This window comes from Phoca vitulina, unplaced genomic scaffold (genome assembly GCF_004348235.1).
Source record: "Phoca vitulina isolate PV1807 unplaced genomic scaffold, GSC_HSeal_1.0 scaffold8, whole genome shotgun sequence".
In the NCBI taxonomy this organism is placed as follows: Eukaryota; Metazoa; Chordata; class Mammalia; order Carnivora; family Phocidae; genus Phoca; species Phoca vitulina.
Genome location: NW_022589711.1, coordinates 37,371,333 through 37,392,405, shown reverse-complemented (window position 1 = coordinate 37,392,405; position 21,073 = coordinate 37,371,333). Strand labels below are relative to the sequence as shown.

General features: G+C 38.5%; 1 protein-coding gene across 15 annotated transcripts in view; it reads left to right on the top strand.

Moving 5' to 3' along the window:
- Positions 1-21,073, top strand: part of ZBTB20 (zinc finger and BTB domain containing 20) — a 797,562-nt gene that overhangs the window by 473,512 nt on the left and 302,977 nt on the right. For 9 of the 15 annotated variants that reach the window (XM_032406586.1, XM_032406581.1, XM_032406582.1 and 6 more), the window contains 2 exons: positions 19,327-19,512; positions 20,145-20,270. The exons of 4 other annotated variants lie outside the window; for them this stretch is intronic. The gene's annotated coding sequence lies outside the window, so the exon portion shown is untranslated. The remainder of the gene's footprint in view (positions 1-19,326; positions 19,513-20,144; positions 20,271-21,073) is intronic. 2 more of the 15 variants (XM_032406587.1, XM_032406584.1) reach the window with 1 other exon arrangement.

Below are 21,073 nucleotides of genomic sequence, written 5' to 3'. Positions count from 1 at the left end.
GCTGCTTTTCAAATAGTCTTTCTTTCTTGTGTAGAGGTTTTTGGAAAACTGAGAAATTTGAGAAAAATGTATTCTTAAAATGTGTATGCCCTATTTTTTTATAAAGGGTCTTAAGGAAATGAATAAGGAAGAAAAGGTGACTCTTCTCTATCAATACTTCTGATCACCTTCAGTAATTCTGCTAATCCTCTGCATTCTTTTCTGACTTGCTCCATACTTTGTACTTTATGCCATATTTGAGGGTTCTATTTCATCAATATTTCTTTTCCTTCTGTTCCTTAAAGCTACATCATTTGTTTATTGAAGAACTGAGAATGAAATCTCTCTTCCTTTATAGATAGTTTTCACACACATTCTTAGTAATTGTGTCAAGTCAGAGAAAAGTATTTGTGTCTATTTGGTAAAGCCAAATGGCTAAATAGATCCTGATTTAATGGATAAGGTTAATTTGGCTTCTCTATAACAAAAGTCTACTTGTACTGGAAGTCTGTTTAGCTTAAGGAAACATACTAAATCTCCATGAATCAACATACCTCCATGAGACACTGGTGATGGGGGTGGGGGTAGGGGATGCTGGGGTTCTAATAATAATATTAAAATAAAATAACTTTGACATTCAACAATACTATCCATTGTAAACCGATGTCAGCCAGAAAGACATCAAAAATAGTTAGCTGAAACAAATACAGTTGTTTCTGAAATTAACAAATGAGGCTAGTTTCTGGATAGTGCTGTCAAGACAAACGAATATGCTCTTTGAATGATTGGGAAGAAGCTAAGAGGTGGGATTGAGAGACCCTCACCATTTGGATATATAATTAATTAGACTTGTCAGTAATACTTTAGATTGTATTCATAAAGATTTGAGGTAGACATTAAGTAATCATATTTAGGAATTCTTTGATAATGTGTGTGTGTTTGAGAACTGTTGGTAGTAAAGAAAAGTCCTGTACATAAATATTATTTACATACAAATGTATTATATGAATTCTTAAAAGATAGATCATCTTTGTTATTCACTCACTGATGTAGTCTCTAGCAATGGGTCCTTCAGAACACTAGCATTTTATTTTTATATAGGCAACTCTTACTATATTTTCATAGGTCTTTGAACTTTATAATATTCACTTCAACAAACATCTGTAGAATCCATACTTTGTGTGTGTATATAATAGACTGTATTATATTTAAAATGAATGTGTATACATTACTAAAGTATGCTATTATCCATAGGGAAAGAATTCTTTAACTTCTAAATTAATTTCCTGGGTCTTTTTATTCCTAGAGCTCATTAATTTTTTTAAATTATATCCTAAATATGCTTTATCGTGCCTACCCACAACTACATAATTCTGTGATGTAAGGGCTTATTAGTCTTATTTTTCTGTCTTACTGACTACCTTGGCAACATCAATAAGAGACAAAATGAACTGCAGTGATATGCAACAATGTGGATAAACCTTAACAATTTAATATTAGTGAAAATAATTAAATCTCAAAACATTATAAGCAGCATAATAGGATTTTATAAAGTTAAAAGCAATAAATATATGAACATATTAGATACATATTATTTTATATACATATATGTATATACACAAACATAAATTTAGGCATACCTATAGACATGATAAAACTATATGAAAAGGAAAACAAATAAATAGTAAACATAAGAATCAGGATAATGGTTATTTTAGGTGGGAAAGGCAAGAATATAAGAGGGGTAAACTATATGGATAGATGTAAGTTATTATAAAGATCCTAGCTCTTCTTTTAGGGACTTAGTTTGCTGGTGTTTATTAATTCATTAAAAAAAATAACCAACTATATGCTATATGAATTAAAGTAGGCCAAGCATGGACCAATAATGAGTATGCATCATGTACCAAGGATTATGATTAATCCAGTTCTGTGCACCTGAGGGGTGGGAGAGGGGGGAAGCCATAATCACTTTATTAGTTATCTATTGCTACAAAAAAAAAAAAAATCTCAAAACCTAGTGACTTCAAGCAATAGCATGTATTATCTCTCAGGGATCTCTCATTATCAGGAATTCAAAAGCAGCTTAGTGAAGTGGTTCTGTTTTTAAATCTTTCATGATGTTGCAGGCAAGATGTCAGCAGGGGTTGTAGTCATCTGAAGGCTTGACTGGGCTAGAGGATCCACTTCCATGGTGGCTCACTCACAAGGCTCATAAGTTAGTCAGTTCCTTGCCATGTGAACCTTTCTATAGGGCCACTTGAAGATCCTTATGACATAGGGGTTGGCTTCTCCAGAATGAGTGATTGAAACAACTAAGAAGATGCAGTAATGGCTTTTCTGACTCTGCATTGAGAGTCACATACCACCACTCTTACCACATTATATTGGTCACACAGGCCAACCTGGTACAATGTAGGCAGGAATATGCAAGGGTGTGAATGCCAGGAGTCAGGGATCAGAGGGGGCTCATCTTGGAAGCTGGCTACCACATAAATCAAACTGACTTACCTTGACTATCTAGCTTTTTTTTTTTTCAAGATTTTATTTATTTATTTGACAGAGAGAGACACAGTGAGAGAGGGAACACAAGCAAGGGGAGTGGGAGAGGGAGAAGCAGGCTTCCTGCTGAGCAGGGAGCCTGATGCGGGGCTCCATCCCAGGACCCTGGTATCATGACCTGAGCTGAAGGCAGACGCTTAACGACTGAGCCACTCAGGTGCCCCGAACATCTAGCTTTTTTATCTACTGCAACTCTTAAGTTCCAAACATTTCTCTTATTCTGTTCTTGGTGGCTTTGGAGAATTTGTTCTCTCCAGAGTTGGAGCAACAAGAAACAACTTTCTGCTTTGATATAATAATACCAACTAGCATTCTAATTTCAGTCTTTCCATTTAATGTTTTAATAAACAATATAGCTTTCTTCTGCATGTGCTTTCAGTTGTGTTGAGCTGTATTATTTTTTTCTTTTCCAATTCTACAATTTCTCATTTTTAACCTTCTAGGTTACATCCTTCCTAAATATCCTTGGAATTATTAATCATTTTGTTACTATTGTGGATGTCCCTCCAAACTATAAATTTATTAATTTGCCTAATTAAAAGTTTCCTATTTTTCACTTCTTAATATTTATCCAGGTGGTTTTTCATGCATTCAACACATATTTATAGAGAACCCATCATATGTCAAAACTATAGAGTCTCACTGTCAGGCTGAATTGGGAAGGTATGGGAGTGAAAATATGTAGGGAAAAGAGGTAGAGTGTTATAAGGGAAGATAAGGGCAAAATATAAAGTAAAAAATCAAATTAAGTAGCTGGAAAGATTCTCAATTGTTTTACAATCCTCTTTGAGTATTTGTAAGAACTATTTGAAAGAACTATACTTCAACCATGCCAGTTCAGTAGTTGACTGTCACACATAAAGGTCAACTGAGAATCATGTAACAAAACTCCGAGTTCAGGCTTTGTGAAATTTTAATACCTCTGGGACTTTTCATTCCTCCTTATGGGTGAGATACCTTAAAATGGGGTTCACTGATCTGATGGAACATAAAAATGTGTGTATATTTATGTTTAATAATAAGATGAACTTGTCTAGTACTTTATCGGTAACTGAAATTAGCCACACAGAGTCCCTCTCCCACTATGGCTTCACTGCTTTTCAAAATGCACTCAGGTGAATAAACCATAGAGGGATCAACTGAAGAATGTGCAAAATGCTTGTAGTCCCCCAGTGTCCTATATCACTTCCCAGCCCACATCTGTGAAGAAAGGGATTTTCATTAGAGGGTTTCTTTTTTTTTTTTTCCTTATTAGAATTCATTTCATTAACAATAGAATAGGAAGAAAATTATTTAGAACAAGAAGCCATCAACACAACAAAAAAAGCACATGGAACAACTAAAAATTCTGTAGCCTCAAAAGAGGAATACTCATGAAGGAATAAGCATGTTCCAACCATATGTTTTTATGTAATCATTTACAAATGTATCCAACCACATGAAAACTAAAAATAGCCATTTTGGCGGGAAAGATGACCCCTTTTCTTAACATTGAAGATTTTAGCATATTTTTTTTTCATATAGATGGAGAGATGATTAATGATGTTATGTCATAAAATATTTTTCCTTGAATTTTTGCTTAGCTAAGACTTGTAGCTTAAGTCACTTGAAGTCTAATTCAAATTTTGTAGCCTTTTGATATCAGGTCAAGTACCACTTACTAAAACAGATATAGAAATAACATATCTTATATTCTTCTGAAATTGCTTACAGTATGTTCTAGGATTACATACCATAATCTCCAAAGAAGTGAATGACTAGCAAGATAATGAAAAGGGACTGCCCCACGTTCACTTACTTTTGGACATTTCTAAAGAAATGTCTTTTAAACAATGGCAAGGTAGGAGAAACTCAGAGAGTTTTTTTTTTAAATAAAATCATTGATTACATTCATATAGATGAAAAACTAAAAACACTCCCCATATAATTTTTGATGTCAAGTAGATTAAAGGAATTAAGTCAGAGCACCCAAATGTTTTTCTGGGCCAGAGAATTTAGAATTTCAGAGAAGAAAGAGCAGAACATGAATAAGAAGAAAGAATATCCAGGAATATCTTAGAAAAACGTGCCGAGTAATAAGAAAATCTTTCTGCTTCACGAACTACCCTTTCTACTCCAGCCCCTCTTACTGCCATGTTTCCCTTTTCTTTTGAGATAAGATTATCTATGTCAGAAACTCATGAAACCTCTAATAAAACTTTTGACCAGAGCCCTGTGCTTTAAAGTTCAGCCTTTTGGGGCACCTGGGTGGCTCAGGCGGTTAAGTGTCTGCCTTCGGCTCAGGTCATGATCTCAGGGTCCTGGGATTGAGTCCTGCATCGGGCTCCCTGTTCAGCAGGGAGTCTGCTTCTCCCTCTCATTCTCCCTCTGTGCGCCCCCCCCCAATCAAATCTTAAAAAAAAAACAAAAAAATAAAGTTCAGCCTTTCATTTTCTGGCCTCAGTACATAAAGTCCTTAGTCTTTTCTCCTTTGATCTTTGTGGGCCATCGATGTCCATGTACAGGGGTCACCCAGAAATGTGATGAAACTGTCATCAGAGAGTCTAACCAAAGACCCCGGCTGTCGCACCTGTGGTTCAATCTTAGCTACTGTTGGTAATTTTTCTTCAGTCATACAAGTGTCCTAGAAGTTGCAAAGGGAAGAGCTGTTTTTATTATTTAAAAAAATAGTAACTATATTGAAAATATGTTACCTTTTTACAGTATTTATAGCTCTTTCACTTCTGGCTTCTTAAATGTCCTTAAGGACAATTTAGAGGGGGTTAATAATGATGTTCACAGAGATTATTTGAATTTGCCAATTGAGGAAATAGTTGAGTTAGGTTTCAAATCCAAGATTCAAAGAATTTCATTTCAGATCTTGTGCTTTTTTCATTATAGCAAATTTTAAGGGAAAATAAGCCTTCTTGCTTGAAATAAGGCTAACAAAAAAGGCAATACTACCTAAAATTTGGTATCCTAAATAATTCATTGAAATATGATTTCCCAAAATTACTCTCATCTTACAATAAACTTTTCGATGGCAAAATCTCTCCGGTTGAATCATTGGGATTAAAGTAATTAGCTTTTAGTTTATTTCTCTCTTTACAAAAGTTGACCAATAGTGATGATTTTAATTTGCTCTAAAGAGAGTGATTATCACTGCAAATGGTGCTATAAATAACTTTTCTTAAAGCTTCTATGTAGGTCGCCATATAATTTATTATCCAAACTGGGGCACTTTTGAGAGTAAAAGTGACCACTATTAAAAATTGTGCTTGAACAGTTGGAACTACAATTATTCTGAGTAAACTGGGAGATATGGTTACCCAATTTACAAGACATAATCCTGAGTCTGAGAGTGATGCGTTTTGAGTGAAAAAAAGGCCAGCAGAATGAAAATCCATGTATTCGACCTATAACTTATCTTGATTTCCAGCTCCCAGGGGGTTGGTTCTTAATAAGCATTGTTCAACACTTCAGCCTCATGTTCTGCCCAAGAGGTGACGGATTGTTGCATCCATTTAAGACCAAGTCAGAAGGAAGAATGTCACCTGCTGAGATTCAAACCCTAATTTTTTTATACCACTTGATAGTTGGGGGCTCCCCTCTAAGCTTTGACTATGCATAACCCAGACTCTCAGACCAAAAGACAGGTTCTATGCAGTGTTCCTCAGAAAAATTTAACCATTTTTATGGGGGTCTAAGTGACAAACATTAAACCAACATTTGAAATGTTAAAAGGGAAAATCTATTCAGCAGGTAAATCATTTTTATAGCTGATCAAAATAAGATTATATAATGGAAGGATCTTAAGTGAGTAATTAATAAAAATAATTACACTGCTAAAAAAGTTAGTAATTAATAAAAAGTAATTACACTGGTACATTTTTATATACCAAAACTAAATACGATAGCATAGGACTGTGTTTAATCTTAGAACATCTTCATAACAGGCACAAAAATAAATTTTAATTTGAAAAAAGATACTATTTATGAGAAGGTATTGCTATGCATCATCAACGTAATAGTCTTCTTTGCCTATAAAATGCCGTATTGAAAGGTGACCCTCAGAGAGTGGTACAATCAACAGGGTAACACTACCAGAAAATGATAGATCGAGAGAGAGTTTGACAATTATTGCTAACTGTTGCTGAACTATTTGGAAATTCTTCAAATGAGATTAATTTTCTCCACCTAGCTTACGAAGTATTTTCTCAATCCATATAAAGTTCAATTTAATTGCATTTGGTTCCTGGGGAAAAAAATACCCATTTTTTTGCACTTTAAATTTTTATTTGAGGTAGAAAGTTTCCCTTCTGGACAAGTTGCAGCCTGGAAGTGGTAAAATGTCTAGGGGGTAGGGGGAGGACTAATGAAACTTTGTTGTGGAATAGTTCACAAAGGAATACAAGATGTGTTACATAATGCAGCCCTTTGTTTGTGGAGCCTCTGACAGAATCCTGCAGTTTGTGCTTCAGCTGAAAGCGGCCACCAAAGTCCTCCCTAACTCCAGGCAGCTCTGAGTCTTTCTCCCCACATCCTGCTATGATTACTCTGGCTTCTGATTAAATCACACCTTATATTTAAGGTCACTAACCTAAAACGACCCAAAGCTACTTATTTCTCTCAACAGTTCCCCATTACTTGTAATATTTGGAAGGCTTGAAAATAGCTTCTGTCCCAACTTCTGTAGTCTTTTCTCCAAAAGCAAGTGCTATAACAATTTCCTCATGCATGGGTTAAACCTCGGGTGAAAGATTTTGGAAGCTAATTAGCATGCTAAGGACTTGAGCATTTGGGTGAATCACAGTCATGCTACCTGAGGGACAGAAAAAGTGTCTCGTTACAAGTGATATTTAACAAGTGCTGGTTCCTCACTTAGTTTTAATACAGCTGGAACTGCATTGCATTGTCTTCTTTGTATTTAATAGAAATCTTGTTTATATGATCTCTTCTTTAAAACATCCATCCCTTTGGGGCATATTCTAATGTTTTATTTCTTACTTAAAATAAATTTCTCCTAATTTTGGAAAACTTTTAAAAGTTTCTTTTATTATATGAGTAACAGAACTAGGTTGTAACAAATTCTTCTCATAGAACTTCTTATTTTAGACTCGAATTTTTTTTTTCTTTTTTGAGCTGGTTTAATTCTCTTTTCATATCTTAGTACAATTACAATTTTCCCCTTTGCTTTCAGAGTGAGAATTTCATTACATGTATTGAATGTCTAGTATATATAATCAAGATGTGAAGCAAATGATTATTTATTAAAGGCCAAGAATGTAACCAGTGTTTACCATTTGGTTAAGAAGAATAGTCCAGATAATTTAAATTATGAAAGATATTTCTTGGTTAGAAAAGTGTTCAGTAGCAGAAATCCTGAGTTGAGTGGCTTAAACAAATAGGGGTTTGTGTTTCTCACAGAACAGGAAGTCCAGAGGTAGGGAGTCGCTGGTGTGTGATAAAGCCAGGGCCAACATCTCTGGGGTTCTCTTTGCCTTTTGTTCATGCTTGTTGCTTTAGGATCACAAAATAGTTGCTGCAACTCCAAGCATCATGTCTATGTTCAAAGAAGGAAGAGGGGGAGGAGTATCAGGTGTTGTAAGGAAGTGTTGAATCACTATATTGTACACCTGAAACTAATATTACACTGTGTGTAAACTAACTGGAATTTAGATAAAAACCTAAAAAAAAAAAAAAAAAGAGGGAAGAAGGGAATGCCAAAGGATCGCCTTTTACCTCTACCTTTATCAAAAAAGAAAACGCTTTCTCAGAAGCCAGCAGATTGCCACATAGATCTTACTGTATAGAACCGGGTCCCAAAGCCACACTTGGTTGCTAGGGAGGCAAGAAAATCAGGGAACAGATTTGTCATAATTGGCTCAGAAATATCATAACTCATCATACAGGACTGGGCACATTGGCATTCTGAACAAAATAGGGGTCTGTAGCTAGGAAGAATTGGGGGAATGGGTATTGGGTAGGCAAGAGCGTCAACTCTAGCTGTGTAGGCGAAACAAAAGGAAAGTTAATGTGGACGGCAAAAACTACAAAATGATTTATGTGGAGGTAGAACACAAGATAACTACAGCAATTAGATCAATAAAAGAATAACAATAAGACACTCCAACTAAGGGAAGAACAAAAGCTTAAAAGCAGGAACATCTATCCTGTATTTGAGAAGTAGCCACTACATTGTGAATTCCTTAGTCCTTTGAAGGCAGGAAGTAAGCCTTATTTCTATTTATTTTCCTAGTGTCTCACACACAGTAGATGCTTATTGAATGATAGTAAATGAATGCGTAATATTCCAACCCAGAAGTCCAGACATGACTTCACAAATTATGGAGATAACAGAAAAGAAAATTTAAAATTTAGGACTCCCTTGACAATACCAGGATAAAGGCAACACTAATACAGTCCAGCTATACTCTAGAATACTTGTTGGGAAGGATTGGAACCTGGGATGCCTAAGAAAGGTAGAGCAAGAAGTGGAGGCTGAAATGCCAAGTTAATAAATTGAACTTGACCTGTGAAAGCCCGATCATGTTTCTGGAATCCAGTTTCGGTAATACACAAACAGCAGTGTTCGACAGGCCCTCCACGTGTTAGAAGCACCAAGCCTGCTGCTATCGTTTGCTCCGTTTGCTCCAAGTTCTGCTCTCTGTGTGACCTTCAGGGATGTCCAGTGTGCTAGGGGCTTTGGAAAAATGAAAAGTAGCTCATTGGAGATTTCCTAGATGACTACAACAATTGAAATTTTACATTTATTCAGTGGCTGTTGTATGCCAGTCACCCTGCTGCGGTTTTTAGGAGATTATGAAAATAACCCTGACTATAAATTGTTTACATTCTAATTAATAATTTAAATATTTTGGTTGATTTAAGATAAAAGAAAGGAAAAAAATTAATACTGTTCCAAAAAAAGAAGAAGAAGAAGAAATAAAATCAATCAAAAGGATAGTTTGACTGGCTTTTATTGTTATGGTGCTAATTTAACCAGACAGCTGAGCCAAGAGTTAAACAACTTGTTTCTGCAAATACGATACATCGAAGGGAAATTGCCTTTCTTGCTATAGGCCTGCTTTTTTTTTTTTTTTAACAAAGAATAAAGTGTCTTGTCCTATTTTACTTCCCAAAACCTAGAATTTAAATTTGGTTTACAGTCTACAATATGGCTTAATAGTAGACTGAAATAATAGGTGAAACTAATTTCATTTTTGAATTCCACCTTCATGAATAATTTCAAAGATTTGACATTACCTTTTGTTTGTACAACCTTGATTTTACCTAAGAAATATGCCAACAGATTGGGGGATAGGCACAGTATTAAAATAAGCAACTTTAATTACTTGGCGTTTCTAGCACATTGATGGTCTATGGCCATTTAATGAAGTTTACTTGTTACTTTAGGCTTCAGCCTCCCTGGTTAGATCAGAAGACTTCAGATTTATTTGAATTGAAGAGTACTTCTTATTTGACAAAGGAACATCTATTTTGTTTTAATTGATTGAATGATGTATTTTCAGTGGCAGATCTTTAACAACTCCTCCAAAGACTTGTAACATTGCTAATATTGTACTTGAATAAGTTATTTAATTTATCTGGGTATCGGTTTTATCATCTGCCAAATGAGTTAACTGGACTTGTGTGATCTCTAGCTACTTTCAGCTCTAAAATTGTATGATCTCATTTTTCAGTTCAATTCAAGAAATTTTAATGGAACACTTAAATAATGTAAACCAATATGGTAGAATCTAGATGGATACAGAGGTAAATAACATGATCTTTTTATGTAAGTAGCTTATAATTTGATTCATTCAAGGTTGAGATGTCTATTTCCCAACACATCCTAGCTCCTTATGTTTGGGATGTCATTTATGAACGAGGGTATATAATTTATTCCCAAAGGGGTGCAAATTTAGTCATCTGTCAATGTTTCTCATATCTAGACTTGAACCCAAAAAAGGGTCTGAACTATCATGTTAATAACATTGTGCATTTGTATCCCACCTTCACTTCAAAGAATTTAGAGCATTTCAGAACTATTATCACATTCAACCCTAAAGAAGCCCAATGCATGTAGAAAAGGATAAATACAGTTATTCCCATTTTTGTGATTAGAAACTGGACCCTAGCTTTCCTGGAGTTCTCTACTGAGCCAGTGAGTGAGAACACATGATAATCTAGGTGCTGTCATCCAGGGCTGCACAGCCAACTTCCCTTGGGTGCGAAAGTTTCTTTTGGCAAGTTCTATAGGGCCCCACTGCTAAATTGTCTTCCACACTGGATCCTTCCTTATTCCCTGTTCAAACAGCAGCTTAGCCATTGATGATTTCAGTTGTATCAACAGAGGGAAAAAAGGTTTAGGGGAAGAATGGTGTGTGTGCAGCAACACTTGTGACAAGCAAGCAGTGATACCATGATATAATGTTTCAGTGTTGGGGATACATTAAAATTAGAAGTGAAAAGGGGGCACCTGCGTGGCTCAGTCGGTTAAGTGTCTGCCTTAGGCTCAGGTCATGATCTCAAGGTCCTCAGGTCATGATGCCAGGGTCCTGGGATCAGCCCTGCATTGGGCTCCCTGCTCAGCGGGGAGTCTGCTTCTCTCTCTCCCCCTACCCCTGCCCCCCTGCTGGTGCTCTCTCTCTCTCTCTCTCTCTCTCAAATAAATAAATAAAATCTTTAAAAAAAATAAAATTCGTAGTGAAAAGAAGTTGGGGACTCCTTCATCAATCTAATCAAACTACGGAGGCCCAGCAGCCATAAAGAAACCTGCACTTACGCTGGGTGAGAACATCATTCTAAACATGTCACCCTGAAAACTTTGCCTCTAGTCTTGGTATCACTAGGATTTTCTTAGCCTGCTTTCAAGAGGAGTCAGGAACATAAGAAATTTCCTTTTTTTTTTTTTTACAAATCTTGCTAGATTATATTTCCTTCTTCACCTAAATCTTCCTAGGTAGTAAAAAAGTCATATCTGTGTTTCGTCTCATGGTTTCCTTAGTAAAAAAATTTGCATCTGAGGCCTAGGAAAATGTTTGGCCTTCACAATTGAATGTTTAAACAGGTGCACACCGCACTGGGCTGGCTGAGGATAGGTAGTCTCCTCCTTCTGGAAACCCTGACGTTAAGAGAATGATTCTTGTGTGGGCTTTTACAAGTGCTTGTAAAGGAAAGTTCAGGTAATTCTTAAATCTTATTACCTGGTTACTAACCAACTTGCCTCCCCCCACTTCTGCGTTCTCATGAAGAAATTGATTTAATAGATTCAAGATACTATTAAATACATTTTGCATTAATATTATATGTCCTCTTTGAATCCAAGTGGCAATACAATAGAATTTCATTTTATAAATAACACCTTTCAAGCTAACACCACAGGGCACAGTACAAAAGAATCAAAATAGAACACAAATGCTGTAATCAAATGCAGACCCCAGGAAGGCTGATTAAAAAGGCATGTTGCTAGTGAGAGCAGGCGACAGGGTAAGTATAGTGGGTCAGAGCAGAAAAGCCTGCTGAACAGAAGGGCAAACTAAAATAAAACAGACTCGCCTGCCTGACTCACATGGACTTCCGGCTCTCCTTTGTCATCATCCCCCCCTTTGGACTCAGGAATCACAAGGGAGAGGTGTGTGTATGTGTTTGTTGGGGAGGTGGGGATCAAACGTATGTCAGGTCATTAGGTTTATCCTCAGTCCTTACACACAACCCAAAGGAGGGGCATCCGAGAGACGACTGTTCGCAGCTATCCAGGAGGCTGCCAGTGATTGTGACACAGCCTGACTGGGCTTGCTTTGCTCCATGAACCACTGGTTTTCAGAGAACACAACTGTGAGGAAGCAAGCGGGTCCTGCCCATAACGTCGAGCACAGACAGTACTACTTCTGGCCAGGCATGGGGGGAAATGGGTAAATGAGTGAGACGCATGCTTTGTGGCCTTCGCCTGGCGACAGTCTCCTCTCCACAGGACTCTCTTCTCCCCAGAACTGCTTTCTGTGCCTCCGGCCTCTCACCAGCACAACCTTTCCTAATGTCAAAAGTTTGTGTTTTAAAACCCTACCTCTAATTAGAGAATAAAAGGTTCAGGCCTCTTTTTATTTTTTTATTATTATTTTTTAAAGATTTATTTATTTATTTGAGAGAGAGAGCAAGTGTGAGAATGGGGGTGGGGGGGAGGGGCCGAGGGAGAGGGAGACTCCCCGCTGAGCAGGGAGCCTGATGCACAGCTCCATCCCAGGACCCTGAGATCATGACCTGAGCTGAGACCAGGAATCAAACACTTAACCAACTGAGCTCCCCCAGGTGCCCCCAGGCCTCTTTTTAAAGGAATTTAAGAATTAGGTGAAACAGGGTTGGTATTTCGGCAAGATACCTCCTTATCTATATGTAAAACCAGTTCTAAGAGTGATCACTGTATACCTTGAGGAATGCACCAAATTGGTCATTTCCTGATGCTTCTCTATTTGATATTAAAGATGTAACAATATAAGACAGGAACCATAGGAAAAATTTCCTCCTAAATATATGATACATATTTCTTAAAAATAGCAACCTATACTTAACAGCCTCCCAAAAAAATGAGTCAACAGCAAATATGGATTCTGGAGTCAATAAAAAGGAAAGGAAAAAAAAGTAAAAATGATAATTGAGATAATTTTTACCTCTCTTGAAGCTGTGGGTTGTGTGTAATGACTCTCTGATTATCTATTTAGTTGAAATTCTGGACTGGGATCACTGATGCATAAATTTAGGTCAATAGTTTAGTATTTCTGTACATCTTTTTCTTAATCTGTAAATTATAAACAATTAAAATACACGTGGGCAGCACTTGAGGAAAAAGATTATTATACAGATACTAATATTGCTACTTTTTTTTTAAAGATTTTATTTATTTGAGATAGAGTAGGAGTGGTGGGGGGAGGGGCAGAGAGAGAGAGAGGGAGAAGCAGACTCCTGGAGGAGCAGGGAGCCCGACTCGGGGCTCAATCCTAGGACTCTGGGATCATGACCTGAGCCGAAGGCAGACGCTTAACTGACTGAGCCATCCAGGCACCCCGAGTATTGCTACTCTTAATAGAATCTTATTTTCCTTAATTCTGACAGTATTTATTTAGCTATGCAGAGTCAATTTATTAGGAAAGGTGAACAGTATTGTAGTAAGTTGAGAACATTGGATTATAATCAGCAAAGTGAGTATTTTTATAAAATATGTGAGCAAATAATGATAACTTTGAGTTATCAACCCATTACCTCTCCAGTCCAAATTTACCCTTCCTTACGTTCTCTACAAAAATGTATCTGAGTCCTTTAAATATGTTTCTTTTCCAAGCTGGTGTGAGTGTACTTTGTTAGTAGGGGGTTCGGAGAGACATTATAGGAAGAAGAGCTTTTCCTTGCTGGTTCCTGGGTATTCCTTTGGCAGATTCCAGCAGCATGCATAGCTTCTCCAGGGCCTGGCTCCTGCAGCACACACAGCTGCTTTGGTGTCCAGCAGCTGAAGAACATGTAGCTTCTCCAGGGCCCAGCGACCAGCAGCCTCCCCCAGCACCCACCACACATGTATGCACGCACATGCACACATACGTGCGTGCGCACACACACACATATTGGGTGGTTTGTGTAGTAGAGCGCCTCCAATGAGACACCTCCCTGTGAACAGCTTCCCTACTCCCTAGAGTGCAGATTTCCAGCAAGATCTGCTAATGCAGCTCTCTAGCAATTTCCCTGCTGTTCATTCATCAGTATCTGTGCCTGGTCCACCAAGATCTGGATCCCACTCCAGGGCTGGAGGGAACTCTTCCTTGGGCACTGTATCTCAGCCCTACAAGTAATATTTGCTATTCTTATATAATTTAGAATTCTCTTTACTTCTTACTAGCTACTCCCTCATTACTGCAATCCGCTGTTATAGTTAATAATTCTTTATATTAAACTTTTCCTATTCAAATTGCTGTGTGGTTTCTCTCTCCTAATGGACCCTGTCTAATACATACCCAAAGAATATTAGAATAATCTGTATTCTTTAGGAGTGTGGAAAAGTAAATACGATAAGCCATCTCTTTGTGGAATGGATTAGCATTGGTACAAGGCACCTTATCTAGGCCTGGCTATTAGATGAACAAAAACTTTTGAGAGGGTGCCTGGGTGGCTGAGTTGGCCTGGGATTGAGCCCTGCATCAGGCTCCCTGCTCCGTGGGGAGCCTGCTTCTCCCTCTCTCTCTGCCACTCCCCCTGCTTGTGCACTCTCTCTCTCTCTAATAAATAAATAAATAAATAAATAAATAAAATCTTAAAAAAAACTTTTGAGAATCTGATGCTAGATTGAAAGATGATATAATATGATGTTATGTACTATTTTTAACTACATATTGTTTTAAGGACCATTTTTAAAATATTTTACTTGATTTCACTGAGAATTTCTTATATGTGAACTGTAATAAAGCAAACCACAAAGGTCTAGACTCAAAAGTAATTTGTTGACCTTGAAAAGATGTTGCAAAATAACACTATGATGTAAATTGGTAGATTATTAATGCTAGGATAATAATGATACCCATCACTTCCTGAGGACTCAGAAAGTCCTTAGCACTTTACATTAATTTGTTGAATCCCCATAGCAATAAAGGTGGATACTATTATAACCCCCGTTTTACCAGTGGGAAAACAAAGGCTTGGATAGGTTAAGGAACTGGCCTAACATGCTATGTGTGATAAGTTTCAGAGCCAGAATTTGAACCTAGATTTTCCTGTGAACCCTGGTTCTTAACCACTGCCCTCTGCTTCTAGAACACTACCACTGAAGCCGATAGCAAGTTACCTGGGAGAACAAACACAAAATCTCGTTTTTGTTGTTTTCATAAATATCCAGGAAAATAATAACAACAACAACTCTGAAGTATCCCTAGAATGTCCACCACACCCTGCCCTGAGCTATTTCTGAGACAGGCAATCTTGTCCCCAACAAGATATGGACAAAACTGGACAGACACTGATGACCCAGTCCCCAGAACCAAAGTGTTAACCATGTATCCAAAACCTAGCAGCCCTCATTCTGAGCCGAAGTGAAGGCAGATGAAATATTAACAGCAGTTCTAGCAGCACAAAATGAAATATGAGATCCTGTATCAGAAATTATTAGTAACCTGTTAAAAGAAATGCTGAAAAATGGCAGTTACCAAATTAAAACTGGGAAACAGAGCCCAAATGGGAAATTTCGGAAAGTTTGGAGGAAAATAAATGACAGATTGTCCTCTTGGCTCTTATTACTATGCCATCCTAAATCCTACTTGGCAATACGTGGTGGAGGTAGAATAAGAACTGCATCACTGAGATTGATTAGTAGAGTAGCTGGAACTTGGTAGCATTTAGTGTTATCGAAACTGAAGGGTCTGGGGACTCTTATTATGAAAGGCTTCCTCTCGTTTGTGAATTGGCCCCTTTGCTCCACTTTTGGATGGCTGGCTTCCTCCATGCCGAGCTACACTGAATGCTCTACATGGGAAAGCTATTCTCCTTAAACGCCTTCACATTTAAAGCATCTATCTAGTTAGGTTCGTGTTTCTGACTCCAAATAGCTAGCATCAAAAAAGGGAGAGAAAGAGAGAGAGAGGTTACAAATACCAAATACCGGGTAGTAAATGAAGGAGCTATTTTTCCATCAGTAACTGAGAGCAGAGAAAGGACTATAAGCAGAGTGGTTGAGCAGTTGATGCCAGAGAGAAAAAGGAAATGAGCTATAGGACCATAGAATCTTAGTGTTGGCAGAGATTATGGAGTTCATGTGGTCCTACCCTATCATTTTTCAATGAAGAGACTGAGACATGGGGAGTTAAGGGACTTGACTTGCCCCAAACACATAGTTGTTTACTGACAGTCAGGCCAAAAACATTTCCCAGTTCCCAGTCTGGAACTCTGCAGTTCAGCGTGCTATTGCCATCCTCTACCGAAAATTAACACTAACCCAGCCTGGAACAGAGAAGAATTCAGCATCTGTGGGGAACAAGAAACATGATGAATTTTGAGATGGAAATCAGTCTGGGAAAAAGAGAGGGGAAATGGATGATCCTGCTTGGTTGTGACTCATTGGCCAAGCTTGTGCAAGACAGTTTGTGTCCGTTTACTCCCCCGTGCCTTCCCACGAAAAATAATAAAACCTTCGGTTGTAGTCCCCCAGGGTTTATATTTATGCATTCAGATTTGATTTGCTTGGCAAACTCTCCTGCATGCAGGTTATCTCCAGGTATGGATTGGTGGCATTGCTATTGATTCCTGTGATTTACAGGAGCCTAACTTTCCTTCTCTAGCAGTGAAATATGTTCCAGAGTCTTCTCTGTAGGACACTCCTAACTGAAGATCAGATGTAGGTTCAAGATATAAGAATTATCTTCTATTAACCCTTGTATTCTGTTAACCTCATGGAGAACTTAGGCAATATAGGGGCCTTTTAATCAGGCTTATGAGTTAGGTGAGATACAGATCTAGAATTTGGAAGCACAGATTAATTTAAAGCAAAAGAGTAGCAAAGAAGATACAATAAAAAACGTCTCAATAGGATTCCCTGTGAAATAGCAGTACAGGTCTTTTAAACCAAATATTTTTCAGAATAGAGCAACCGGAAATGAGAGAATCAGACAGTATGATGAAAACTACAGATGGAATGCTTTGCATGAAAAGTGATTATAGACAAGAGAGGGCTCAGGAGTGGGTAGGCGTGGAGTTGGGAAGGAGGGGGTAACTGAAATAAGAGAAGATAATGCTTGACCAGGTCTAGTAAAATATTCCCTGCCACAACCACTGTTCCATGAAGAGATTGAGCCAAGAGGCCTGAATAAACTAACCTTAAGTTCAGAGTTGCCATTATTGTGGGAGGCATCAGGGAGAGCACATCCGGATTTGTGTTACACAGTAATCACTGCTGGGTGTCAGCATTCATCAGCCAGATGGTCAGACCCACAATTAATCAATTAGGCTGGGATGATCAACTGGACTAAGTTTCCCCTTTGGTAAAAAACCCTCATCATGCGGTCAAGGCCAATAGCACTTTTATCCTGTTGCTTTTGGAGGACCTTCTAAAAATCCCTCTTTTCTTTTTTAGGCTCCTAGTTACTGGACACTGTTAAGCTTCAAGCTGGTTTGACAGTATAGATACCCCAAATTGGGACTTTAACATAATAGATTCTCAGCATGCTCTGTGTTCAAGAATAATGTCTAACACACCCAGACAGAAATGAGCTTTTTAAAGCAGCGTTCTCTGAGGAGTGTTACCCAACTCATTTTACTGGATGGAGCCTTCATATGGGTTCCATTCAATCCAGGGGAACAACACTGGAAATGACTCTTTCAGTGGGCACTTATGAAAATATGATAATCAAATAAAAACAATAGCAGTTTATTGAGTGCTCACCATGTGACAGACACTGCTATGATAAGGACTGACAAACACTGATTCAGGCCTTATAAATAATTCAACAAGGGGATAATATTCCATTTCAAAGACAAGAAAATCGAGGCTAGAAAGTTCATCTGCCCAAGGCTGAGCATTTATTTAATAAAGATGTGTTGAAATAATTTAGTACACTCCAGAATGAAAACTAAATAAAATTTACTCTCCATTTTCTTACACATCGTACGTATGTATGCATCTCTAAGAGATAACAATTAGGAATGTATAGTGGGTCCTTATTATTCCTTGTCAAAGAACTTTAAAGAAATCTTTTACTAGTGTTGCCCAGCTCTGCAGATCTTATTCTCTTTCCATGCCATTCTTGCTGCACACCATCTGACTTGAGATTGCTTTCTTCCTTATTATGAGGTCATCACTATTATTTACTGATAATTCTCGGTCACCACCTCAAGCTCCTTATCCAGATATGGTTCCTCTAAGGTTGTTTCAGATACTAAGATTTTTTCCTTATCCGTTGGCTCATAGGGCAACTTGCCTCCTCCCAAACAAAATGTCTATTACTGACTGATTTTTTTTTTTTATGTTGAACTTTGTTTTTCCCTCTGATATTTTATTTTCCCTCTCCTCTTGCTGTATTACGGCAACACTGGGAGAGATGTTGGAAAGTCCTGTTGGTGGGAAGTCTCTATTTCTGACAGACATCTATGCTGACCCCATTGAGTAGAAGTACGGACACCATGTCATATGTCCTCTGCGTTTGTCACTGAACTTGGCCCTCTCTTTTCTCTCAGCTCTTCTCTACTCCCCACCCAAGCTTGACTTAAGGAGTACTTCTCTGTAGCCATTTGTGACCAGTATTTTACAGGTTATACAAAGACACTATGGACTCAAATGTACGTCTTTGAGATATCAGTCTTTTATCTATAATTACATTCTTTTATGGAGTAGGAGGCTTCTTGTTATTTAACGGCAAGGCTTTGCTTTTATTTGTTTGTTTTGCTACTTACTAAATTGGGAAAGCAATACCAAAATGCCAGGATAGTATATAGGTAACCACTGTTTCTTAAATCAAGTGCAGGAGCACATGGAAAAAAAAAAAAAAAAGGTATTCCAGAAATCTTAACGAACCTCTCTTCTTCTCCAGGGCTCTGGCAGTGCCCTTTTTTCCTGCCCATGGTACTCTGATTTGTTCTTGTTATGTTTGGTAGGCAGCTGTTGGAAGTTTTTCCCTGGCTGCTCCTTTTTCTGCAATCCTACAGTCTTCACCCCCGAGCTGAGGAGGCTCTTTCATTTTGACCTGCAGTATCTCCGTGTATTGCAGAGCCGAGCCCTGCCATCTAGACTGCCTTTCTGCTTCATTTTGCTCCTGACCTAAACCCCCCCTGCTATTCCAGGCCTGGCCTCTCATGACCAGAGACTGCTGACTCATCCTGGCCTGTGCCAAGCTGTGCAGTCGCTTAGCGATGTGGACAGGAGTCGAAGGACTAGAATGAGATCACTGAACTCATTTCACTTGTTGCTTACGGTACAGTCCAGCATGAGCTGGAAATGTAGGAACCTCAGCCTCCCGAGCAGAAAGAGTAAGTAGATTACACACACTGCATCACCAAGTCCTCAACAAGCAGTGGTCGGGCGGTGGGTGGGGGCCGGCTTTCTCATGGCCGTGGCCAGGGCATTCCGGTTCATCAGGAGTGTTCCTTTGTCCTCTCTTCTTCCTCTCCTCCACAGTCGTACCCTCCCCCGCTTCCCTGAACTTCCCTTCTGAAAATGTCCGGATGGCACAGCAATGATCTGGGCAGAAATGAAATTTTGCTAATAAGCAGGCTCTGCAAGAAATCCTGGAACAGTGACACTGTTGAAACTGCTTCGTTTAGTTTGTCTACTGGGAACTCACATGAACTTCCCAACAGAATTCAAGGGGATGAAAAAATCATTTTTGGCGTTTTTTTTTTTTTTTTTTTCTTCTTGATTCTCCTTTTCTTTCTGTTTTGAGGGAGGTAGTTTCAGGAGACATGGCTGCATTCTGGTGTGGTGTAAAGTTTTCCGTCGGGAGACAATAATGTACATTCCTCTGGCAGGACGGGATGGGGTTTTTTTGTTTCTCTTGCTGTTGTTTATTTATAAGACATTTCCTCTCAGTTAGTGGAAGTTAGATCGTAAGAGGCTCCAGTGATTTTCCTTCCACCTCCCCTCCCTAATTTCTGTGCTTCAGCACTCTGGAACACTGTGAACTCGACAAACTAATCAGAGCAGGGAGCTTAGCAGCCAGGCCTGGACACTCTCAAGAGACTGTGCTGATTCTCAGTCGACACTCCTTGGATCAGGAACCACAGTCCTGGTGAGTGGTGAGGTTCCAGAATTTGATGTGTCAAGGATTCTATTCTTGGTGTCTCTGAGGCAGTCAGGAAATAAAGGGTGTTTAAAAAAAAATACAATTTTTTTTAAAACGCTACCAAACAATCCAACGGAATGATGAAGATTTTCATGTGCACAGCTGAGAGCACTCTATAGACAATGGCAGAGCCTTGAGTCCGTTCTCAGGAGGATCCTGCAGGCATAGGCTTCATGCTGCCACCGATGGATGTCAGCCTTGACATGCCTAGCAAACATGCTTGTGGGAGGAGGAAGGTAGGTGAGTGTGTGAGGGCAGGGAGGTAGCTTTTGGGGTGGTAAGAGGGGGAAATGAAAGTGGGACTCATCGTTCATTTGGAGTTTCTCTCTACCAACTTCACGCATCTCTATTCTGGACATTTACATTCTGCTCAGAATACTTATATCCCCAGCTAAGCAGGAAAGAAAAGTAGATGCATAGCAAAGGAATATTGTTAATACTGTTCTTCTAAAGATCGCTTTGCTAAGAACTGGTTGCTTTTAAATGTGAGGGAACCTCCCCTAACCCGACCTTTGGAAAAAATTATTTGTCACACCCTCTTCTTTATTCTTCTGCATTCAGGGTATCGGATAGAAGAATGCAGTGAGAATCCTTATTTGGTTCCAGGGAAATTTATCATCCTGACATAGGAAAACTAGATGACTGTCCTCACAGTATTAAACCCAAATATAGTATTGTCCTCAATATAAGGGACTCTGATTGAGTGTGCTCTGGGAAGTTGTCGAAGGAATGGAATGGGGGTGGTTGCA